General features: G+C 42.3%; 1 protein-coding gene and 1 long non-coding RNA gene across 3 annotated transcripts in view; both read right to left on the bottom strand.

Moving 5' to 3' along the window:
* Positions 1-27,029, bottom strand: part of LOC118299107 (mannosyl-oligosaccharide 1,2-alpha-mannosidase IA) — a 186,196-nt gene that overhangs the window by 137,871 nt on the left and 21,296 nt on the right. The window lies entirely within an intron of this gene.
* LOC118299127 lies at positions 960-2,610 on the bottom strand. The gene is made up of 3 exons (XR_004789772.2): positions 2,416-2,610; positions 2,267-2,317; positions 960-2,189 (listed from the first exon to the last, which is right to left on the bottom strand). It is a non-coding gene; the product is annotated as an uncharacterized LOC118299127 (long non-coding RNA).

Consider the following 27,029-nt stretch of genomic DNA (forward strand, 5'->3'; position numbering starts at 1 on the left):
ACAGTCTACCGATGAAAAGACGCACGCCGTGCATGTGCATAAACAAAACACAAACATGGAGTCTAAATTAAGCTCGCTGGCCTCTCTGTGGCCTGCCTCTCGCTGGATGTTTGTTTGTCCTGGAGGAAGATTGGGCCTGATGAGAGATGAACAAGCATGAGCGCACTCATCCCCTCTTACGCTGCTGTTATCCCATGTTAGTGGAAATGTCTAAGTGCTGGTGCCTTTGCAGGGGTTGAACTTCTGCCACTGCAACACATAGCTCCTGTCTGGGCCACGAGAGTCCAGACAAACTAACAACTATCAACGGCACCAAAAACTGTTTGTCTTTGACTGTACCTTTAAAACTCTTATTTTCAGGCTGTCCATTTGAGACTGATTTGTCTGTAGGTAAACAGAATGGGAAGGAAGCAGACGTGGACAAAATAAACCACATTTGGAGAGGAAAAGAATAAGAATAACCATAAGTTGTCTTATGGTTATTCTTCTTCTGCAGTGAAGTCCAGACATTTTTGCCTTATATTTCCCAAAGGGATTTTAGGTGAGAATGCAAAAGTCCACAAATGTTGCCGCGGACATTCGCCGGAACTTTTCCTGCCAACCCCCTAGGAACTTTTCTGGAAAGTGCTCCAAGTGAGCCTGTGTGAGAAAACAGCATGAAAATCTTGCAAGATTCACGGTGAGCGAGTGGGCGTTGTACCCAGGTGCCACCACTCAACTGAATGCTCTAGAAATGTCCCTGCTGTTGTGAACGCCTGCTGCGTTCTTAATATGTGAATGGAAAACTCCGGAAAAATGTCCAGAATTTTACGGATACTTTCGGGAGTTGATGTCTGAAAACAGCTACAGAGGAAACGGAATAACCAAGCTTGAATGTTACTTTTGTGTCTCACTCAGATAGATGACAATCTACTTTCTTGTAATCCCTTCCTCTGACATAAAAAGTTTTGTGACTTTGGTAGAAATGACAGGGGGAATGAATATCAAAGTCATTTTGTATTTTATCTGAGTAAGCATAAAAATTCTTAGCCCTCTTTTTCTTTCCTCGAAATGGATATAATAGGCATCTAATGCTACGTGTTGCAGGGGATGCAGGTAGGAGTTCAAACACAATAAACAAGCTCTTTCTGAATTGTCTTAATCTCATTTGCCCCACTAATATGCAGCAAGCACGCCGACGCATCAGCCTTTAAAAGTGGCTAAAAAGACAGTCTCCAGCCTCGGAAGTATATAGAACAACTGATTATTGGCCTGTTTTAATGAAATATGCATCTCTGACTCATGTCTCTGCACTACAGCCCCGGTTTATCTTGATTGAAATGCAGACTTATTGACAGAGAAAGAAACTTGCAAGCTTATTTCAGTGACATAAGCTTTGTGTCTGGTAAAGGGTCTAGTGTGAAAGGCTTCTTGTCATGTCTGTCACAAATGTTTCATCATCTCACAGAGTGTAACGGCCACAAGAGCACTTATCATTTCAGTGAAACCCTGATGTCGGCTGCACTATTAAAGATTCAGATGAAAGCCAGTCAGTGAGTTGACACAGATGTGATTGACACAAGGGCCTGGGCGGCTTGTGTGGTTTCTTACTGATGCGTAAACTAGACGCAGGAAGGCTGTGCAAAATTCCCCTCTGACAATATCCAGATTTTCTTCACAACAGGAAAAGGAAGGGCGCTGCTGATAATAAGCCTGTCATGGAAGATATTGAAAATTCCCACCAAGTCTTAGGCGTAAAACAATGAGATAAACATTGTTTAAAGAAAACCATGATCAAGGAATCTGAGCTGGTTACTGTCTTTCATTAGGCAACAACTTTCAACAAAACTACATACATGTATGAAACTGTGCATAAGCCATGACAGCACCTAGCAGCCGTAGCTCATGTTTTCGGTGAAAGCTGGTGATGAGAAATGCTACCACCGCAGCAGTGCTGGCAACACAAGTGAGCATCTCATGGGCTGAGATACGCACACACCAGGACAAGAGCCGTTGAGACAGAACACTGTCGATTGATCCCTGGAGAACAAAAGACCTGAACCCACAGTCTTTCAACCGAGTCGACCGCCGGTTGATCCGAACGCGGAGGGCCCTGCACCGCCCTCAGTCGCTAGGAAGCGACAGACGGCTCCAGCCTCGTGCATCGCAGCACCGCCGCGTCCGAGGACGGACTGCACACGCTTGTTCCCCTGCGAAGGAGTACAGTAAGAGGCTTTAGCTCTGGGCAGAAGGTAGGCTATTTATGTGTTTCAGTAAGTTAACTTACTGTGTATTGTTGTGAAGTTCGTACCGGACCGCCGTGTCCCGTTTCTTGCTGCTATAATAACCGCGTTATTATCAGTGTTGCTTGACTGTGATTTGTGTCTGAACATTTTGGACTATTGTGTGTTGCTCTGCCATCGTGTCTGAACTCACCACGCTCTCGATAGACGCGCCGGCTCACCCTGCGTCACACAGACCAGGTGCTGGACCTCAGTCATCATCCCATGAGCCTTACGGCTGCTTTGATGACTTTTGATCGCTTTCTTACTAGCGAACATTTACACACACACTCGTGGGTGCTTGAGAGATTCTGGTCCGAAGTTAACTTGGTCCCCAATCTCTCCTTTGTTAGAGTCACATGTTTAAAGGTAGCCACCGGTTAACTTGAGGTCTCACGCTCCACCTTTCTCTGGCATCACGTGACTTCCCAGGTCACGTCCGCCATCTTGTTCCTCCTCCCCTTTTCACGGGTACACACCTGTGCGCACACACAGACACACACGCACGCACGCACGCACGCACGCTTGATGTTGTCTTTTCATATGATGACCATATGATATATGATTGGTAGCTTAGCATATAATAGACATTTATTAAAAGTATTATTGATTGTACATTGATGTTGCTAAAGTCAATAAATGCTGTTATACTTTAAAGAGAAGTTGTCTTGTGTTATTTGGATGTACATTGTGATATTGGCTGGTTGACAAGAGTCAGCATTTGGATTCACACCACTCCTTAAATGCTCATATCAACCAGATATGAAAATTTTGAGTGAAAACCTTTAATTCTTGAGACTGAATTGACTATTTGGTTATTGGTCCCGGTTTCCGGGTGGTGCCCCGTTGCTATTAACATTGATTAATAAGCTCTATTGATTCTAATAATTCATAATAATCTTTGATAATCATTAATTATTGCTGATAACCAAATTAGCCCAAACCGATGCACAACATTGTCAAAGCAAAACTTCCAAAATGTTGTTGGTTAAAGCTTCTCAGATGTGATGCTTCATCTTTTTTCTTTGACATATCTGATACTTAACATTTATTTTGAATTTTGACTGTTGGTCATAATGAGGCAATTATTATTTTTCTTACATTTGACAGACAAAACGACAGATCGAACAAGACATGAATTGACAGATGAATTGATAACATTAATAATGGTTATTTGAAGCTGCAGAAGACTGAAACACTGTCATGTCTGTACAGTAGAACTGCTGAAACTGAAGCCGGGCACCGGGCCCTGATGCCTGGGAGCTTCATAGTGATGTAAGGATTTGAAGAAGTGATATGAATCTTCTCATCTCATCTCCAAAATGAAAAGAGAGGATATGTTCCAAAATATTGAGCTGGTCCTTTAACATTAATACAATCCAGGTTGCAAAGTTACAGCAAATCAACACTTGCTGGTCCTACATACGTTTCCCTGTCTGTCCCTTCAGGATATCCACTGGGACCAAACCCTTTCATTCTACAGAGGGCAGTGATGGAGCAACAAGGAGCAGGGCATAATATGGAAACAGGTTCCAAACAGCAAACCACAGAGGAGAGACCACTTCACGATCCATTTCTTTTCTAAGAAACGTGTGTGTCGTACATGCATGTCCCAGCTGGTAACATGTACGGTTGCAGTTACATGTGTGCTGTGCACATCTGAGCCTCATTCACACATAAAAGCTTTATGTTTAACTGCTGAACAGATTCACACCACTAACACTACAGATTTTCATATTTCCATCACAGTACTTTAAACGGAAAATATTTCACACTTACCCCAACTTAAAGTGTGAGCCGAAAGCTCAAAACCCAAAATGCCAATAAGATAAGTAGCAGAAGAGATAAGAAAAATGTCACACTCATCCCAACAAGTTTGCGCACACACTCACAGACTAAATCCTATTAACAATCCCAATAAGCTAATGAAGGCTGGCTAAATCATGAGTTACTGAGCGCCTCTATAGAAGGGCTTCTAATTGATCCAATAAGGCCATTAAGAGTTTGTGTGGGATGAGAAAACAAAAGCTAAGGCCATTTCCCTGGCAAACTGTAGCTACTTAGCCTGCGTTCATCAATAACCTGCGCTAAGGAGACACAATGGAATTCAGACAAATGCACAGCAGTCAAGGCCTGATATTAAAGCAGAGGCCTGAGCATTTTCAAAGAACCAACGAGTGACGTCTTCAGCAAAGCTGACGGAAAGACACACGACAATGGCTGAAAATTCACAGTCTAGCGTGCAAAGTCTGTATTATTCAAATTGCCCAAAGCCATCATTAAAGTTTCATCTTGTCTAATTTCATCTTCTTGTGAACATCCAGAGATTCTGAGTGATGTGGGGGGAGAAAAAGCAAACGAGATGAGTTATTTATTCAGGCTTTATTTTGGTTTATTTTTCCAACCCTGCAGTTCTTCCACAGAAAAAAAATTCTCTAACCATTACAGCCCAGCTATTCAAGCCCGATTCTCTCCCCTCTAACTTCAGCATCCCGTCCTCCTGCGGCCATAAAACATCTGCCCAAAGACAAGAGGAGAGAGTTATCGATACGCAAGTCAATCTATCCACCTCAGCTCCCTCCAAAACGCAGGAAACCAACTGTGTCAGCCCCTTGCAGATGGAGCAAGGGGGCCATAAAGTCAATACCATATCCATCAGCTAAATAGACTGCCACCGTCACGATTGTTTATGGGGGGAGGGGGCGGAGACCAGAGTGTGAATGTGTGGTTGTGTTTGGTCTGCGTGGTTCAGCTCAAGAGGACTGAACCAGTGCAAAAGTGTTCTCTCGTCTCAGAGGGAGTCCATTCATTGTGTGAGGACAATAATGATTCGGAGAGGTACTGCCTCACAACTGCACGGCTCATCACTTGGGCCCGGAGCTGGCAAAGGTTAAATAGGTAAAGACTTCCGTGGTACGCTCGGCTGACTATAAAGTCAGACTCACTTCCATTTACAAAAACAGTTCTTTGGGAGCTGCGGGAGGATAATAACTCCTCTGGGAGTACTTAAAAAAACAAAGGGAAAAAAAAAAAACTTTGTCAGCGCCGCGACTACGGGGTAATTAGCCGATAACCTCATCATGGCCAACTCTCACACCTCTATCTCCTCTGTATCCCAGTCAAATCTGACACCTCTAACCCTCCACCTCCAACAGTCTCTGGCTGACAGACCAGCTCTCAGGAGACGGGACCCCGAGGAGGAAATGGCAGCCGTGTGACAGAGTGACTGGCGGAGGGGAAAGCTACATCCATTGACTGCCAAAAAGCTGCTTTGAGAGCAGAGATGCTTCACTCAGTTGAGTATGTTATGGTACTTTCCAGTTGGATTGACAGACAGAACAGACTGACATCAAACCTTCATGAGATACTTCAAACCCTTTGTTCTCGCATACCTCTGTAAGTGTTTCATTAATGTGCCACTGATTACATGTACATATGTAGAGTTTTGGGTTCATAGCAGACAGTCTCTCACGGTGAAACGCCCTTGGGGCATCTTAAGATTCAATACCCTCACTCATGGGAAGCTCAGCTGAGGTTGCAAGTATCACTGATGTAATAACATCCAGTGATTGTACCGGCAACCTTCCTCCTCATCGATCTGGCTCTTCACCTCCAGCACATCTCGCTGCAAGAACAGACATGGACTGTGGATGTCCGCAGAGGAGATTTTTCCCATTTTGAATTTGATTTTTAAATCATTCTGTTGTTAAAATTAACATTTATATTTCTTTACTGAAGCATGTCGAGATATATATAACCTAACACAACAAAGGTAAAATCCATGATTGCAGCCTAGTGGACTTTTCACATTAATGTTGTTCAGCAAGTGCATACCTCCACTAAGGTTAAAGCCCTATCTCGCCATGTTGAAGACGAAATCCCGGATCAGCCCATTTATCTGGATCCACTCCAACATTTAATAGGTTCTTCCTTGGGTCATGCGCCGACCCTCCGCAAACTTTCATGGCAATCGTTTCAGCAGTTTGTGAATTATTCTGCTGAATGACAGACAGACAGACAAACAGCAACGAAAACATAACCTCCTCAGCAGAAGTAATTAAAACGTGTATGCTGCCTGGTGCCAGGTCATGATGGAGCAGAGAGCACATGATGGAACAATAACTTTTTTTCCCCTTCCCATTTGTGTTCATTATGAACAGAAACCAATTATCCTGTGTGGCACAACAATGTAGCACATATGAAAGCTGCGTGAAATCAACAGCTGGAATCGCTATCACATTATTTTATTTATAAAATTGTTTTCCATTGTCATATATTACAACCGACAAACGTGTAAAAATAAACATCTCATAACTTTTCGGTTGAAATCAGCATGACATTTCATCACAATACAATGCTACTAAAGGTCAATAAATGATAAGAGTGAATTGTAGGCCACCACTATGAATGTGTTTGAAAGATTAAATGATGAGTTTATCATTTTAATATGACAAAATGTGAAAGTTTACTTAGGGTGAGGGTTTAAGTTCATCTTGGTGTGTAAGGTAAAATGAAACGAGGTGTGTGGCGACTATAGCCCTCATTTTGTCCTGTAAAGACTTTAGAATTAGCTGTGTCAGACATGTCAAAGGGTCAAAAGGTCATAGATAGGGATGGGGTCCTTATCATGACTCAAACATACTTGTGTGATGTAGACAGTGTGTGGAGGAATATAAATGGGTCTGTTTTCAGCTGAGAGGCTTTAAGCCAACAAGGTTTAGTACACCTCTGCATTAGCTGGGACAAAATTGATCCCAGTCAGTGTTGCGGAGATGAATGCACCTACTGATCTTTTTTTATCAATCTTCAAGCCAAATCAGTGTTTGCTCTTGTCTCTGTGTTCCGTTATTCATCAGGCAATCCACAATAACCTGTACTATCTGGTTCCTCATAGATCAAAAAGGAAAGAAAAGGAGTCTGAAGTTATGCTAAATATTTTGTTAAAACTAAAAGAGCCAAGAACAACAGTAGACCATTACTACTTGAGCTAGTAATATTTATCAGTTCATGTTAACTTTTTTTTGTATTTAATTTATCTGAGACCATAACTTCTAATGGTATTAATAAAATCAACAATAAATATGGTAAATAACCCAGGTGATCACGGGGCTCAGTTCTGCCATATGTAACCACGCTGAATCTCTCTCTCTCACACACACACACGCACGCACGCACGCACGCACACACACACACACGCACGCACGCACGCACGCGCACGCGCACGCACACACACACACACACACACACACACACACACACACACACACACACACACACGCACGCACACACACACACACACGCGCACACACACGCACACGCACACACGCGCACACGCACGCACACGCACGCACACACACGCACAAGACTGGTCCCATTTAGCAGATACAAATACACAAATAAATCTGCCACAGTTCACTTGAAATTATCCCCCAACCCTGACCTCCATTATGCTGCTAATGCTGCTGGATGAGAGGGGGGGGGGGGCTGCAGGGCCGCGCAAGCTAATGGCTGGACAGCAACAGAGTCAGGGACTCAGCATAGTGGAGCAGGGCACTGCCCACGGGTCACACTGAGGCTGGTCAGACGACTCCCGCTGTCATCTCTGACTCATAGCTGGGGGTCATATGACCAGCCTTGGCATGTCGGTCTCCCACAATGAACAGATGACTAGCTGTCTCGACGCACACTCACATTACTTAAAGTCCCATTTTATGTTAGCCAGGAGGCTAAGATTCATCATACGCTGATATCACAATGGTTTTCATGAGATGCTTGTTAATCGGATTCACATTTACAACAATTCAAATTGTTAGTGGATATAACAGGAGAGACCGATTTAGGTTTTGACCTCTCACTCATTGCTTTGGGCAGGAGCTAATCAGGTCTTACCAAGTGCTTCTTAGCAGCACATTACTGAACATTAACGTTGGCTTGGCTTAACATGGTTGGCTTGGCTTAACATGAAGACCTAGGACTGGATTACCAAACACTGAACAACGAATTGCTAAAATAAAATCAAGTATGAAAAAATTCCATGGTCGCAAATTCCGATACTTAAGGATTAAATCTCATAAGTGTCAATGAGCCAGTAAGCAGGCAGCATGAAAAAACTAAAAACACTTGTACACTGTACACATTAACATTTTTTACTATATTTAGGCCACAGCAGAGTTAATCTGAATGATCCCACCTTGATTACAGCTTTTAGACATTTCTTTTTATTCATGTCATGTAAAATTACAACTTCAAGATATTGTAAATAGATTTATTATTTTTGTAAATCTGCTTTTAGTGTCAAAATGCCATCGCGATGGTACAAAAAGACTAAAGAGCTGAAACACAAAAATTAAGTTAAACCACGATTAAGTTAAATGGATTAATATTTGTTAATGTTATAAACTGTATGATGTGTGTGAACATGTCATGACACAAAAGTTAACATGTGTACCGTAACATTAAAAAAAGGTACCAGTATCAAGGTCACACTATCATTAACAGTGTCGCAAAATTACACACACATTTTAGCTGTGTCACCGTTTCCTAGCTGAAGATAAGCAAACCAACTGCTCCAATAACTACAGATTTACCATACAGATGTGTATCATCAATCTTCTCATCTCCGCTCTTAAATGTCACTACTGTGTATGTAACTACTCCTGTAAGATATTACTGATGGGTTTGATTTTACCTAACTATTTGTGTAGATGTCATGTTATTCTCTGGGTCAAAGGTCACTATTGTTGAGGACAGATAAGAGGGAGAGAATTTCAAAATTAGGGCTGAACGATTAATCGTTTTCAAATCGAAATCGTGATTTGAAACAGCACGATTTGAAAATTTGCAAAGGGTGCAATTTACAATACGTTAGGCAGCACATCTGCCGTCGTCCTCGTGTGCCAGTCATAATCACCAATTAGAAGTTGCCCAAGGCGACTGCATACAGTATACGCCCACCAACAACGAACGGGTGAAACCAAAGAAAAACATTGCATTAGTGGAGTGGCCTCTGCGGATGAGGCAACATTGGACAATTGAGTCCCGAAGAAAATACGCACTTCGGTGATACAGGAGTGTTTCAAATTTGAGCCGTGCAACAAAAGAAGGTATTATGCAAAGCATTTTGTGGAACAGTTGCTATGTCTCGAGGATACACCACCAACCTGTCCCAGCACTTGAAAAAGCACCACAGGCGGCCAACAACACCACATACAGCCAACAAGTCAGTGAAAGTAGTGACGCCCCGTCTAGCAAACAAAGTACCACATCAGAGTCGTTTGCGACTGTTTTCTCCGTATGAAAATGGCTCACAAAGGCGCCGTGAGGTAAAACACCACGACTATTCCCTCGTTAAAGAGACAGACTGCTAACAGAGATAGAGCTAAAGTCTCTATATGTCACCGTGAGTTAATTCACTGCTCTCTCCCCTTCTTTCCCTTCAACACATCTCGCTTTCTTTTTATTATAATGGCAAAACAAATCGCAAATCACCAAAACGTTCAGCCCTAATTTGAATGGAGTGTAACACAGAGCACTACAGGTGGACTGAAACACTGATGCAGAGTGAGGAAGCGGCAGGAAAATGTCATGCCCACACATGCTCATTCAAATCTACACAAATCTATAGTCCCTGACACACAAACACATTGTTTTCACCTCGGGGCAACCAGACTCGCTTTCTGCGTCTACATCTCTGATAGGGAGGACGCTGCAGAGAGCTCCGATCTGGTGGTTTTTGAGGTGAGGGGTCAGAGTTCGTGCTCATGTCCCTTGAGGGAAAAGATTAAACATTTCTCTGTTTACCAAATTGACAGCGTGACCTTTTCCTCTCCATTCAACCTTCTCGAGCGCACAGCCCGTTACTCTGCTGCTGGTATTATAGAAAGTCTGCGACAAACAAAAAACAAAAAAGCCCCGCATTAATCACACTGCATTTGTGTGTATTTTTTTGGAAGATAGTGGAAATGTTCTGGACTCGTCTGCGGAGCTTATCACTCCACTCAAACATCTGATCCAGACGAGGTTCTGACAAACAGCAGAGTGAACTGGGAAAGGTTTTTGAACCAATATTGTCTGGACCAACATTGTCTGGTAAATGAATGATTTGTTCAGAGAGCTTAGAAAAAGGGGGCCTTTAAAGATGCTTTCAGACATGCACTGAAGTCGGGATGTTTTCTGAAACATATAAGAAGGGGCTGTTATGTGGGATCGCAAATGTGCACTTACGTTGCTTCGGACATTTCCAGAAACTTTTCCTGGCAAGCCCATGTGAGAATACAGCAGGACAATCTCTGGAAAATTCACAGCGAGCAAGTGGAAGTGTTGCTGATCAAAAACGCTGCTTTCCGCAGTGTAATTATCATCATGTCCTGCCGTCTGCATGCTCTACCCAGACGCCACAGAATGTTGCTATCTGACTCTGACAATCTCCAGCTCTGTTTGTCATACTCGGGAAAATGTCTGGATGCAATTTTGTGGATATTTTACAGAATGTACAGTTTGAAGAAGCTTCAGATAGACCCCCTTGTCCTGTTATTTTGAATGTGCTTTGCTGATGTTTTCCCTGTACGTGGGTATTGTTGATGACGGCAGCGGAATTGATGGAAGCAAGGTCCAGCCCAATGCAAATGAAGACAACAAAGTATATCTTATTGGAAATGTTATATTTAAGAATGGTTATGTGCAGTCTCCTCATGCTGTCTCCCTTCACTGTCAGAGGTTGTGATTAACCCTAAATGACCTTTGACCGCCATGCTTGTCCTAGGCTAACAGGATAGCTCGGCTTCGACGGGATAATAGCCGCTTTGATGCCAGTGTTAAATGGTCTGTCTCTGAAGGGTGACAGGAGGCTCAGTAGATGCCTCAAGGACACAGACAGCTCGAGCTGCAAGGTTGGCCTAACAAGCACCTGACAGAAATGATAATGATTACCCCAGGAGAGGTTTGCTCTGGGTGGCCACAGATTTTCCCACAGGAAGCAAATTTGTAGCTACGTCGTGGTAATTTGAACAGCGGCAGAGGACACAGCCCATTTATTCCAATGAGAAACCTGCAAATTAGAGTTAGCATTTGTTTGTCTCGTCCATAGAGGCTTGGCTCTACACTGAGGTGTCGCTGAAGTGAGTAGAAGGCTCTGCCACCCTCCCCCCCAACATGGAACCGTGAGCCATATGCTATTGGTCAGTCTGTGCAGTTTTGTGGCACTGGGATGTGGAGTGAAGATAGCGGGTGGGTAATGTGTGTCAGCTGCAGCCAGTGCTAATTAATGGCCGACACTTCAGCGTTATTACAGACATACGGCTGATATTGAACAATGATTAAACCAGTGCTGCTGTGGTCACTGGAGTGTGTCTACAGTTTGTTTACAAATCTGTCGGTAGGTACTTAATTAAGTACCCACCGACCAGGCCTTCATCATCCAGGACGCTGCTATTTGCTCATTTGGTTTCTTATGCTCTTTGAATCACTCTTTGTCTGTTACCTAACCATCGCTGTTTTTGCATCCATCTCTCAGACCAGCTTCATATTTTCTGTACTGAACTGAAAAGGCCTCCGATGACTAAGTGTCCACCTCTGTGACAGTTTAAAAATGGCTGCTGACCAGCCGCGTGGGGAGCAAACAAAATCAATTACCCAACGCCTTTATTGAAATGAGCAGATAAAAGCAGAGGATCACACCTTGCCAATATAGCACAAGTAGGTCAAAAAAGTTTCAAGGGAATTGCATATCAATGCAAATATGCAAATGTCCTTTCTTCCTAAGGATTTTTCTATTAAATATTCACAAAGGAAAATAGACACTCAAGCAATAAACTGAGGAATGCACCGGGCCTTGTTCACTGAGACTGCAGCAAGGTTAATGTTCACACAGATGAACAGCGACCTGAATCAGATGAAAAGAGCAACCTCTTTTTTTTCAATGATGACATTAATTAGATGCAATTATAATAATTTATGGTTTAAAAACTTTCAGATTAAACAATGTAAATGGGCGAATCAGTCTGCCCAACCAAACTGCATTAAATTGGTTGCTGACATTAAAGCCTCCCTGGCTTTTTGTCTCGTCATACATGTTTAGCTTCACAAACGGAAGAGAAGTAAAGGAATCTTTTAAAGCAGTGAAATGGGCAAAAGTGGAGTCAGAAGATAACTTAAAATATCAAATACTGGGACTGTTCTACCTTTGATGAAAAATCCTGGCACATCTTGAGCCAAATCTAGAACCCGTGGTAATCTTTAGGCCATCTTTTCTAATTTCCAACACTCTGTGTTTCTCAGTTTTTTTGACAAGCACCATTCATCATCACCAGCACAAGATAAAAGGGTTGGAGGAGACTAGATAATAAGAAAACAAGCCCAAACAGGTACGACCTCGAGGAAACAAAATGGCTGTTCCAAGCCATTGTCCAGACAACACCCTGAGGTTTAGGACAGGTATTCTAAAACCATCCTACTCGCTTTTCCATCTGAAATTCATTTTTATGGTAAACTCCTGAGCTGAAGTCAAAGAACAGACAACAGTGTTGGTGTGGGGATCAGGGGGAGTACCAGCTTCCACCTTAGTGTTTGGCTGTAAAGTTTCCACCTACATCTGGGCCAAATTACGCAATGTGGCCTGCTGACCACATCTGGCAGTATGACTAATCACAGTGACAAGGCAAGCCTCCAACCAACGCAGCTTAATACCTGCACTAGAGAGCAAACAATGACACACTCATCTGGACATAAAGTACATGTTCTCCTCTGATCACATGGGCTCAGACAGAGTTACATTACACAGAGGTCAGTCACATTTATCATGTTGCTGACACTGGTTTCCAGGGAAAGAGCTTCAAGGGGCCTAATCATGGCAACACTTGATCAAATACAGTTGAATTCTATGGCTGCAAAGTATCACAGGTTATTTCACACATAACCGCCTCGATTCAGACTTTTGTCAAATTTATTTTTTGCCAAAGAGAGGATATTTTTCTGTCAAATCATGTTAAGCTTCATTCGACCTACTGCTGCTCCTCAAACAGTCCTGTGGGGGGAGCACATGGGACAAACCAACAACAGATGTGAGCCGAGCGCAGAACAGCTTCCTCAGTGGTGCTCTTATATCACTGTAGCTCAGGGGTCCCCTCGGGATCCTTGGGCTGGGAGGAGAGGAGAGACCCCATGCTTGAATTGGCACATTCTACTCAAAAGTCACTTTCACCATGCTAGCTACAGTGCCTACAGTGCCAGCTACTGTGGGACAAACTTAGATGGCGACAGAGTGAGCGGATACATGGAGCATTTGTGTATATTTGCACGTACTGTAAGCACATTAGCTCCGTGTGCATTGGTGTCACATTTTCTGCAGGCTTATCTTTTCCAAAGGCCACATCTGAGCAAGCAAATATTATTACCACGGGTCAAAAATCACCAAATAGGTTAAAAGGGCAGCGATCAATCTCGTTTGCAATTTTGTTCCGTTCCAACAACCCCTGCGCAGATAGCACAGATAGTTCATCTGCGCGGCTAATGCTGTCAATAGCCGAGCATGCAGTGTGACAGTTATCTTATCAGGCAACACAGTGATTACAGTTTCAGGTAATGAGGGGGGGGGGGGCTCTCATTTGTCATGCTTTGTGTGTGAAGCTGTGGCCAAGCAAGACCAATAGAGCCGTCACAGGCACAGACACAATACCGCTGGAGCTGCAGGCCGCAGTTCATTGGGATAATGGTATGATAAAGGATGGTCAGCGTGTGTGACTGGAAAAGGGGAATTCATACAATAGGAACATGTATGCGTGCCAGGCTGGTCCAAGAACAGGTTCATTTCTGTTTTTAAATAATTTAAAATGATTGGCCAATTAACCCAGAATGTACTGCACATTTCATTTCATGTGTGCATAATTGTTCCGGACCTCACATGCTGTGTAAGATAAGATATTCCTTCATTCGCCCCTCAACCGGGAAATTTGGGACCATTAATAACCATTATAACAATTATACCAGCAGGAGGCGCACTTCAACCAGACTAATAACGTAACGTTTATTACTTTAATTTATGCTACGTTCATTATTTTCATCATTTATTTTATTCAGTATTCAATTCAAATATTTGAATCATTTAAAACAATAGGGGAAAATATGAAATTACAGATGTTTTTCTATTGTCACATGACCGGCCACTTTATTAGGTACACCTGTTCAATTGCTTGTTAACACAAATAGCTAATCAGCCAATCAAATGGCTGCAATTCAATGCATTTAGGCATGTAGAGGTGGTCAAGACAACTTGCTGAAGTTCAAACCGAGCATCAGAATGGGGAAGAAAGGGAATTTAAGTGACTTTGAACGTGGTATAGTTGTTGGTGCCAGACGGGCTGGTCTGAGTATTTCAGAAACTGTTGATATACTGGGATTTTCACGCACAACCATCACAGGGTTTACAGAGAATGGTCCGAAAAAGAGAAAATATCCAGTGAGTGCCAGTTGTGTGGACGAAAATGCCTTGTTGATGTGAGAGGTCAGAGGAGAATGGGCAGACAGGTTTGAATGATAGAAAGGCAACATTAACTCAAATAAACATTCGTTACAACCAAGGAATGAAGAATACCATCTCTTTGGGCGCCTTAGTACAAATTGAGCATCTTTTAAGTGCCACAGCCTACCTGAGTATTGTCACTGACTATGTCCATCTCTTTATGACCATAGTGTACCCATCTTCTGACGGCTACTTCCACCAGGACAATGCACCATGTCACAAAGCTCATATCATCTCATACTGGTTTCTTGAACATGATAATGAGTTCACTGTACTCCAATGGCCTCCACAGTCACCAGATCTCAATCTAATAGAGCACCTTTGGGATGTGGTGGAACGGGAGATTCGCATCATAGATGTGCAGGCGACAAATCTGCAGCAACTGCGTGATGCTATCATGTCAATATGGACCAAAATCTCTGAGGAATGTTTCCAACACCTTTTTGAAAGTATGCCATGAAGAATTAAGGCAGTTCTGAAGGCAAAAGGGGGTCCAACCTTTTACTAGCAAGGTGTACCTAATAAAGTGGCCGGTGAGTGTATATTGTCATTGAGATCATTTGGCAGGTCCCTGTGAACCTGTGTCACTGAGGCAGCTTCCATATCTGCTTCAGGAGCACAGAGAATGTAAGCACACATATTCCTCTACGGCTTTCTCTAAAAAATGTAGATTTTCATACACCCACTTGCACAGGCAAACATTCACATCCCTGCTCTGGAGGATAACATACACTTCTTAATTTGGGCATATGATAAATTCTGGTAAAGTAAAAAGAAGTGTGAATTACACAGCTGTAAAAGAGGAAGCTGGGGGACAGCAGTTAAACCACAGAGCACAACTGTAATCGCATCCTGTAGAAGAAGCCCTGTGACCAGGAGGGGCCACAAAAGGACTGTGGGAGTATCCTCTCTCCTCAAAAAGTGAATTTTAGCATAGCAGACTGTCAAAGTCAATGATGATTTCATCCAATGTGACATATCTGATTAAGAAGGAGTAATGTAGAAGATTATGAATGCTGTTGAGTCACATGCAGGAGAAACCATATTGTGCAATTTGTTTGTTCTTTTTACCTTCCCCACAATTTTTCATCTCTATAGCCGTTTTCAAACATGAACTCTTGCGGACATACAGCACTCTCATATTTCTCAAATTTTCAGGAAAATATCTGGACTTGTCAGATGAATTTCTAATGCTCATGTTGTACAAAAAGCAATCCTGGGCCAGTGCAGGGAACTCCCATCATATAATCACCTTCTCTATTCCCCGGTAGGCCTGTCAGAGAGAAGCTATAATAAGATGTCAATCAGCAGTCCACTTTGCTTCCCTCAAGGTAGCATACAGCATCTGCCCCGGAGACCACCGTCTCCAAGAGTCCAGAGTGTGTCACTCCGCAACACAATCGCATGCGGGTGCACAAGCTAAGTGCTGCTAGAGAAAATGTGACATGAGGTGAAGAGGTCAGTCGAAATTAAGAGTCTAAACAGGGGCCGGTGCATATACTGTATGTATACCACTACTCTTGCATGCAAGACAAACCTCCCACAAACTTGTGTGATTTGAAGTTGTAAGTTTTCACAACTGCAGCTATACTGACAGCTCAGTGCAAGTGTTAAATCCCTCTACAGACAACAGAGTACCCTTTTCACTCTCTCTTACACAGTACACTTGTAACCTATAGCTGCATTATACTATGTACAGTGGGCAATTGTATACAACTGTAGAGTGGAACTAGACAAAAGTGGGGTTGTACAATAGCGATGTGAAAAATTGTGCTACTATTTAGCAAGGCAGCGTTAATTTCCACAATAGGCGTTTTATTGGGGTATAAAATGTATGGCACAATGGCTTTTCTACACTATTATTGTATTTTATACAGTCACACGCAGTGCTGGTTGAGAATTGTACAATATAGTAGCAGCCTGATAAAGTAAGGGGGGGGGGGAAACAAAGCTTTCGTAGGATCATACCAAAGAAAAATCTCCAAATATTCATGCACACCCCCAAAGAAAGGAAATTAGCTCAGAACTAAGATCTTCTAGATGCTCCAGCTATGCTAGTCTTAAACAGAAGTTGACTGTACGTGTAGGTTAAGGTTATCAAGTGACAGCAAGTTTAAAAAAATAATCTGATTGAAATGAAAGATGGGATGTCATTTTTCTTAACATGTGCCCCATCTTACATGTTATATTAAAAGCTACAAACACGTGAAGCAAAAATATTTGGAGAATTACTGGAAACTCCAGAGAAAGACTTCCTGTTGACCTTTATTCCAGCCACAGGGTAGAAGTGAAATGACAAATCTGACCATAAAACCCAGAGCAGGGTTAACAGGTTAACTTTAAGTGCTGTGAATGATTCACAGCCGCCAGGGTCAGGGGGTAGCACCGCAAGGCCAATGAGCTTCATTTTCAGCGCCGTTATCAAGGCCACCACGAGAGATGGCAGCCAATTACGACACTGTGGAATGGGACAGTCACTCGGCTAAATGGCCTCGGCTTTGTCCACAGTAATAGGCACATTCTAGGGTAATGGAACCAAGGGGAAGGAGGGAAAGAATCAAAAGTGTGTTGTTCTTGTGACTGAAGAAATTCAGGGTGTCAGGCTCAAATGACCACAAGGGCCAGAGGGGACAACCTGTACTACCAAACAAATGCTGCGTACTGGATGCGCCGTGACTGACAGTGACTGGAGGAGTCAAAAGGCTCACGGAAGTGAGCTGGATCAGCGTCTCCAGCCGACCCTTATTCAGCTGTGTGCTCTCACATCCTTCATAATCTCGCCAAGAACTGGCATTGTAAGAGTCCTTTGAATGAGTCGCCGTCAATCCCCAGATTAACTGGAGTCAGATGTGACTCGAAACGACAATGAGGGATGAGAGTGTTTAAATTACTCATTTACCAGAGAAAACACATGCTCTGCTTTGCAAACACTGCACAATGACATATTACAATGGAATGTTATCAGTCGAAAGATATGCTTAAAAATACACGTTTATACGTTTAATTTTAGTTTTGTAAACGTTTGTACCTGTAAAGTCTGAACATTTAGTTTCATGCCTCTAAATTCTGTTTCTACAGGTTTGCACATGCAGTTCCTTGTTTAATCCCATCTGTTCTGGGTTTATCGAGATTTACAAATTACATGTTGATGTGTTTGTCAGTAAAAACACTGAGTCCTTCTACATGGTTCTGTTAATTAGTTTAAATCTCCAGAAAATCCTGACCTCTCTTGCAAATCCTAGTACAAACCCAACCTTGTGTAAAACTGTCTGTGCGTTTACTCACACGTCACAGCTTGTAAAAATCTTGCAAGAAGAGAAATAAAAACACAAACTTGTGAAAATGAATGCATATTGGCTGCTTTCAGACATGCACTGAAATCCGGACATTTTCCTGAAAATTCCGCGAGGGGCTGTATTTGAGACAACAAATGTTGCTTTGGACGTTTTCCGTAAATTCTCCTGCTAGTTCAATTTCCGCACAATGTCAGAGTACGCCCATGTGAGAATGCAGCAGGAAAATCTTCGAAAGATTCACAGCGGGCGTGTTGATGACTGTAAACAAAAACGTTTACTTTGAAAATCTGTGCTGCGTTCGTCATACATAAGTGGAAAAATCATGACAATCTCTGGACGCAATTTTGCGGTCATTGTCCAGAGACTTAGTTCATGTCTTAAAACAGCTTTAGAATCCTACATCTTCAAATGAAAGGAAACAGGCCTGCCATCTCAATTAACAGGTACAAACGCAGATGTATAAAAAACAAATTGATGGAAAATATAATATTTTTTTATATTAGATAGAATATTTCATATTTTTCTTTGTGAAACATCCACTCATATCTGATGTTGGTCCCTTTTAAATCACTAAATCTGTAGAAACAACCAACAGAAATAACTAGATATTATGCCAACTGAACAGTTGAGCGTAAAGCTCAGGCGTGTTATCACGTACCACCACAGCATCCTGTTTCCTTACTCGTGGAGAGTGAAACACAAGCCACCGAGTGAACGCGGCTGCTGCTCGGCCGTGGAGCACAAAAGCCCACTCTCCTGTAGCGGGCGGCGACTGGCTAATTGGTGCGCAGCAGGGGCAGAAACAAAAGCTGTGGTGATGTCATGGGGGACCATGTGGGGGGACACCTCCCAGCTTGTGTGGCCCACCCCTCCTGACCCTGCCCACCCATTCACCGCCAACCACTCCTCTCTGCACACAAAGTCTCAGTGACAACCGAAGCACTGAATGTGATTTTAGCTATGACAAAAGAATGACACCGTCACTGGCATTTTAAGAGACTCCCCAGTCAAGCTGCCTATGAGGAGCTCTCCTTACCCACTTCGCACAAAGGCTCACATAATTCCTTCCTATAATAACTGGGTTGTCACTCTTCACATTAGGTGTCAGGGCTGAGGAGAGGCCACCCTCTGATACTTGTTTTTGGGGTATATGTCATGTAAGCCCCACCCCCAAACCAGATGGAAATAACAATGGACGTCTTTGTTTCTCCCCCCACCTTCCATCAACAGGGGGTTGGGGTGCCGGGCCATGAGCAGGAGGTAGCGAGTATTCTGTCTCAGCATTGGTCAGAAACAAGTGCAGCCGCTCGTCATTCACGGCTGTGCCAGCGAGCGATGTCTGTGGAGTGGCACAAAGAAAATCAAGGCCGTCTTTTGTGAAAGACAGAGACAGGCTGAGTGTCACTGTCTGGTTTTCCTCCCCAATGGCTAAAGTCTCGACTCAGAAATGTTTCATCCGCTCAAGTCCCTTTTATCACGCCGTCTCTCGATGTCCCTTTATCTTTCTCTCCCAGAAAGACGACTTCTCGTTTTATAACAATTTGCCGTCTCCGTCTTACTCCGTCACTGAGGCTGTCACTTTTATTAGGGATTGTATGTAAAACGCTGTTGCGGAGTAAGACAAAAACTTGGTGTTCAGTTTTAATTTTCACTGATCAGCATTAAAACCAGTTGCTGGCAGATCGGTTGAGTTCAAAGCAGAAAGTCTGGAAACTTACAGGCGCAATTGTTCAGGGTAGATACTAGGGCTGAACGATTTGGGGAAAATATAGAATTGCGTTTTTTTTTTAACCGATATTGCGATTTGATTTGCGATTATAATTAGCGCGAGCAAAGAGAGAGAGCGAGATGCGTTGAAGAGGAGAAGGGGAGAGAGCTCTCTCTCTGTTAGCGGCCTGTCTCTTTCAAGAGGGAATAGTCGTGGTGTCCGTCACATCACGGTGCCACGTGAGACATTTTCATACGGAGTAACAGTCTCGAACAACTATCGTGTGGTTCTGTGTTCGTCACAACTGTCACTGTTTGGCGCGGTGTACGGCAAACAACCGCGGCGTAGGCAGTGGCTGTGGCGCTTTGCCAAGCGCTGATACAGGTTGGTGGTGTTGCCCCGTGTCTGCACAACACCTGATGCTGCGCACCATCCTCCTTTTTCAAACCAAAGAACTTCCACACAACCGACTTGCTGCTCCTCTTCGACACTTAAGTCTCCGCTGTATCATTTTCCGACTGTGGAGCATGAGGACATTGTGCAGCAGGTTAAAGTGCAGCGTGACTGCTGTTTTTTCTTTGCACCTAGGACTCCACTCGCTCGCGTATCACGTGACCTGTGTCATCGCGCCCCTTGCGATTAGAAAATTGCGTTTTATCATATCGCGATATAATCACAAATGCGATTAATCATTCAGCCCTAGTAGATACTGTACTTTGTGTATCCTGGGTATAAATGAATGATACTGATATAGATGACCATCGATGGTTAGTTTTGGACTTTACATTGACTTTAATGTCATTGTAACGAAATGCAAATTTCATAAAATCACAGAAACAGAAAAGTGGGTTAATATGAGCGGTCCATATTTGTGTCAACATATGCTTTGATTTAAAAATGTGTTAAGCCTGTGAAAGTCAAACAATTTGAAATGTCGAAACTGTTTTGTTAAATATGTTGTAAATAGCAAAGCTATTGCACGTATGATCTGGATGCTCTAGGAAAGCGATTTTGGGAAAATCGAAAATTACAAAAAACTCCAACTAAAACAGTGTTCTAGTATTTTGTGCTAAAAACACTGGATATTTTTTTCAGACAAATACGCATCAATATTATGCATAAAAAGTAACACTAAAAAGTCCTGCAATTCCCTTTTCACAAATACATGCAAAATAAGTTCACCAACAGATGTGCTATTCTAGTTTGGGTGTAAGAGGAAAATACACCAGGAGAGAGGCAGCAGGCATTATTAAGAATGAAACAAGAAAACACTTTTCTTCAGACAATGTAATTGCACTTGGAAATGTGACATTACTGTTTTTAGTACCAAGGCCTCAAATAAAAAGACAGAAAACTTCAGAGGAAATAAGCTGTTGTTCTTGTGGATGCAGATCCAAACAAAGGCAGGAGGAATAAATAAATAAATAAATCAGAAACATTTTTTAACCATGAAACTTATTAAATAACTGTAAATTAAAAGAAAATACAAATGTGGTTGTTAAAAGCTCATAACGTCTGCATACACAAAGGTAGTACAATCATGCTTTCTCCAAATAACCAATATTGCACAGATGAATTTCTTTAAACCCAAATGGACCTTGAAAGTATCGCCCCTGCTCATTCATCCATCTCGTCACATCTGAATTTCTTTAAGTCACTGTCAAGACGCCATCTCCCGCTCTTCAGCTCGTTCATCACTCAGACTTTTGATAAACTCTGAGACATCCTTGCTACACTGGCTACATGTCAAGGTATAGCATTGATTTTAAACTTTTGTTTTAAGCTCACAGAGTCACTTGCACACAACGAGCCCAGCCGCTGCCTGTTCCTCTCAGGTAGAACTGTTCCTAACTGTTTCCACAGAACACCTCGCGACAAAAGGAAACCAGGCGTTTTCTGTTGCTTTTCACCTGAGGAACTTCTCAAACTCCTCCTTTCTAATTTGTCCTCAAAACTCACTTTTACAGGGCTATTTTTCCATAGCTTTTCCATGGTCTATCAAGTTTATGTATCTATTTTCTTTTACCAATTTTCTTTTGCCTACTTCTATTACTCACTCTGTTTATCAGAGGACCTGTACTGTGAAGCAGGAATTGAGGTCATGGAGGTAACTTCAAGTTTTAACACTGGGTTTTCAAAGTTACGACAGTGGTTCACCAAGGTTCTGTATATCAACATGGTAACTTGCTGCACACCTATCCTGCTCCGGAGCAGAATCACTTCAGAGGAAGTCTAACCACTGACCAATCATATCAGTGGAAAACCAGAGCCATCTTTTCTACAGGATCCCGACAGGGACGAAATATTTAACAGTAAAGTGACAAATAATAAAGAGCAACACAGCGTTTTGCTGTTGAGGTTTTCCATGTGTCCACTCATTGAAAGCTCAAACAAATGGATGGAGAGTTAATCACACAAAGTAAATGCATGATACATATTCAAACTGGATTTTAGATTCTCAGATTCTTTAATTCCTGACTGTGTTGATGCTTTGACTCTCTTATTCCATTACAGCAGCTCAGAACAACATGAGACTTTAAGACTGTAATTGGAAAATAGAATATATCTTTCTGATCTTTTATTAGAAAAAAAAATGTCCACAAATATTTCCCGAGATTATAAACGAACATGCCTGTCATTGCAATATCAGACAATACAGGAAAAATACTCAGTAAGAAATTTAATAATTACTGTACTTGTTTACAGTTTATTTATTTTCTTATGGTCCTGGCTTTATGAGCAGGGGCAAATAAATGTAGCAGTTTACTTTTTTTTTATCATTCTGTTGTACGTGCTTTGTACGACTTTTCTATGCAGCTGAAATAAATGTCAAAGACTGACTGACGTGATTGTTTTCCATTGTTTTTGGAAATCTGACTCATGATATATTGTCTCTAAAGGTGTATGATTCAACTTTTGTTTTTTGTTTAAGAGGTAAAAGAAAATTGCAATAATCAATACTATCGTATCGCAATACAAATCGAATCAGGGGAAAGCATATCGTCCCAGCCCTAACAGACAGTATCTATTAGTGGATGTACGTGTGCTTTCCATGTAACCAGATGGCGCATCTGCATCAACGTAAAGACGCTCCCTCCTTATCCCCGTCCACACTGCCCGCCGTTCCAGCTAACCAAGCGTACCCGGAGCGCCTTGACAAGCAAATAGGCCACTCCACCGGCACTGCTGCCATAATTGGAGAGAAGATGGACCCGGTTCCGAGAACATTTCACCTGGGCCTGGCAGTCAAATCGCATGGCTCAGTGATATATATCCCCAGTATATTCTGCAGGCAATTTACGTAAAGCCCTCTTTTTGACAAATGGTGCTGCTGGCCCTGCCTCCATCCCTGAAGTAAGATTACACACATGAAGCCCCAGTGAGATGCTCTGAATTCACCTGTACAGGGAAAACCGACCCTGAGACTTGGCAAGCTGTACAATTACTGTGATTACTGTGGCGTGCTACCATTGTGGGACAATAAAATCGAGAGTATATCCAAATTGCATTTGTAAAAGTACAGCTTACATTGGCTTTAAAAAGAACAGTCATTATAATAAGCCACAAACACATTTACAGATATTGTACATTCCATGTGTTTCTCTGTGTGTAAACCGGTATTTATTGTTACATGAAACCACGTTTTAAAAAGAACGTCCAAATGTAAGACGTGAATGTGTTCATTCATATGCGAATCTCAATTTTCCAATTAACCTTGAACACATCATCACAATCTGTAATGTAGCATAAATCATATTTTGAGCCTGAGACCATAAAGAAGGCCACTCTTGTGTCTCATGATAGACCAATTTGTGTAAATTCAGACATTCATGTTTCACAGACCTCAGTGATAGAGATAACCTGGCTTTTTTTTTCCAGCTGTTAAGACTCAAAGAATCCAATCTTGGGATCTGTAAATACAGGATCTGCGCATAAACAAATCCTCTAAATTTACATCTCCCCTGGGATTTCTGTTTATTGCAAAGGCAACCGAAGGAGGGGGGGTGGCTGAGCTTAATCCACAACATCATTAGAAAAACCCAGGAAGAGAAAAAAGGCATGGTTTTCATCACAGGCTGAAGGCAATTCAGAAATGTCAGACCCCCACATGGATCAGTTGGGTCGCTAAATTTTTTCACTAATCCTTGGAGAATTTAAGAAACGACAAAGAGGAATTTTCTGTTTCAGCCACATTTTGCTTGTGTTGTCAAAAGATTCCCCTCGCAAGCTGTCTCATACTGCTCACATCGTTGCAGCCGTGCATTATACATGCCTACAGTACACTCTTCATAAATGTAAAACAGAAAAAAGATTTGTAACCAAAATAATAAAACTACATCATTGAACGCTAATGTAGAACAAAACTTTGGGTAATTTTACACTATTTTAGACGTTTTAGACCAGATAATTTTCCCAGTCAATCAGTTGGTCGAAAAAATATAGAGGTAATGAAAAAAATAATGGCTGTCACTATTCTCCTGATCCCAGGTTTTCATACACAAAATCCTTTGTCAGTTTTGTCCGAACTTTAGTAACAAAAATGCGATCATATGAGCAAAAACAAAACAACAACAAAAAACCAATGGATAGTCACATGTGAAAACCTTGTGACTATCCATTGGTAGCTTGTAGCTTTGGCTATTTTTCCATTGCGGATCAAATAAATTGACTAATTACTTCAGCTCCCACATCAGGCTCTTAATGGTGCAGACAAGCTTAGTTTTTACTGGAACCAGAAATGTCATCTTCTATATATTAATACAAAGTCAAAGGGAGTGGTAAAAAATTATTGAATTGCTCTGTCTGGTTCAATAAATGGGACAATGTGTAGAAATGTCCCTTTTGAAGTTCGACACATTTCTACTTACACATTCCTGCAACTGAATAACTTCAAACACATTCAGGGAGCCACCCGATATCTAATAAACTTGTATCATCTATAAATATACGAAACTAAGCCACAACAAATTTAAATGTATCTTGGCTGCCCAGTGCCCAGGAAGAGACAGGCCACTGAGTGAAAGCATGATGTGTTGTATCTGAGGACATTGCAGAAGCTGTCCGTCATGGTCAAAGTTTTCAGAGAGAGTTTAGGTAAGCAACGCAATATGTCTTACAATACAGCGCTACTGACTGTCGCCACTGCCCCCTCAGAGTAAATAACCTGAATGTCAGCCGCTGACCTGACAGAAAATTGCCTTATTGATCCCCACAGTGATTTTCCAGCGTGGCCCTCTCTCCCGAGAAACCAACAGCAGCAGTTTTTTTTTCCAGAGGGACTGTGGGGGGAAGTGTACTGGAAAAAACCTTTGTATGTGTGTGTGTTTGTGTCGGGCAAAAAGGTTTGCGGGGAATCGGGAGATTAGATTGTCCTGCTGAGTCATTTTCCACGGGCTCTGGTGAGACACACGGGAAATCGCTTTTGCACATATTCAGTTCCCATGAAAGTGAAAATGGGGATCGAGCGAATGCGGCTTACTGAGCCGTTGATGGGAAACACATTCCTCTACAAAAATCAAAAACCTTGCAGGGGCGCACTTTCTTCCTTTTCCACTCTGTATATTTAGCTGTAATCTACAGGAAAACGCCCGTGGTGAGAGTCTGTCTTTAGCAAAGAGGCAAAAGAGCCGCCTGTCATTCCTCTTTATTCAGCCCCGGGGCACGGTTCAACACACCTTAGAGGAAAGTGTCATAACAGACACACACAAACTGCATCCCCTGACTGAACTTCTTTGCTTTGCTTCTCTCCCACAACTGTTTCTCTCACTGTTTTTTGTCTTTGCATTCGAGCGGCATAAGCTTCGGTTTATGAGCCGTCAGTGTCACAGCAAGGAGTGGTTAGAGGTGGCTGGCTGCTGCCTTCGAGCCTGCCCAAAAATAAATTCTGCCAGTAAAATACTGCAACTCTTTCCTCACTCTGAATGTTTGAAGAAAAGGTAGTGGTGCACAATCCCATCCCATGGCTTTTTAATGCCAGCGTACTCAAGGTGCTTCTTGACATGCCTGGGATAACTAGAGCTAAAGTGACTTTAAGCTCGGTGGGGAAGAACTACTCTTTTCTTTACAATTTGCAGTAATTGAAATAATACATTTCAATATGCTCTCATGCTAGTTTACTTTACAAAATGAGACCTTGTCAGAGTGAATAGCCTGATATGTGACTTTGCCTTAGGTTTTACAGAAAAGATGTAAAACACAAAGCTGAGCGGTTGTGCATTTTTGTTTCCAAGCTTGAACTACTTTCTTTACTAAGTTCTTCAGGTTCTCAGCAGATCTGTGATGATACATGTCTTCTTCTTCTTCTTGTTCTATAGCATTAGGAGCTCGTTATAATAGAAAAACAGATTAATGGAAGTTTATGGAACAAATAGTTTGGTAAACTGATGTGTTGGGTTTGTCCTTTGAGTGACAGGAACTAAATTAGAGCCAGACATTTCATGGGCTTATGAGGCAACAGTTGCCCCTGGGGCGTCATAAGACCGCCAATACAATTCAAAGACCCGACGGAAAGCACGAGGTGGTCGAAGAAGAAGGCTGCAAGAAAATAAGCTAAGAGTGAATGATGAAGGAAGGAGTGAAACAGCTATAACTTACATCTGGCCTTTGGCTACGAAAGCAGAATTTTAGTGAAAGCAGCCACATGACTCATAAATCTTAAGCTGCTCTCTTGGACTTTGTGTCAATAACAGGAAATTCTGCTCCCTGACTTCTATGCTGCTTTTGTTGGTGTGGATGACTGTGAGGTGACCCTGACCCTGATATGACTGAATGTATGACAGTGAGAAGGCAGATGGGCAGCCAGCTGACACTGATAACGTTCATCTGTGAGGGTAAAACAAACGCCACCTCCACCTAGTCAACTTAGTAAAAAAAAAATGCATTTTTATTTTGTTCCAGCTGCTCAGACGTTTATCGGTCACTCAGGGGTAGTTTAACGGCGCCGATACATACTTATGTCTCTAGCTGATGGAGATGAGTCATTAACACCTATCAGAAATAACATGATGAAATCAGATTGGAATATTAGACACTGTGGGGTGCGAATTTTCTCTAGACACACTAGTAATTATCCTTATAAAGTCTGCTGAGCTTTGTGAGGTGGGACAAAACAACTTTGCTGTATAGCAATATATTCCAAGAAAGAGCGGGAAAAGTGCACAATAAACTGCACATAAACTCAGCCCGAGCAAAACGGCGAAACACAAGAGCGTGAATTTAAGTGTTAGTGGAAAGGGGGGAGGATGTGAGGA

Source organism: Scophthalmus maximus, chromosome 1 (assembly GCF_022379125.1).
Source record: "Scophthalmus maximus strain ysfricsl-2021 chromosome 1, ASM2237912v1, whole genome shotgun sequence".
NCBI classification, from domain to species: Eukaryota; Metazoa; Chordata; class Actinopteri; order Pleuronectiformes; family Scophthalmidae; genus Scophthalmus; species Scophthalmus maximus.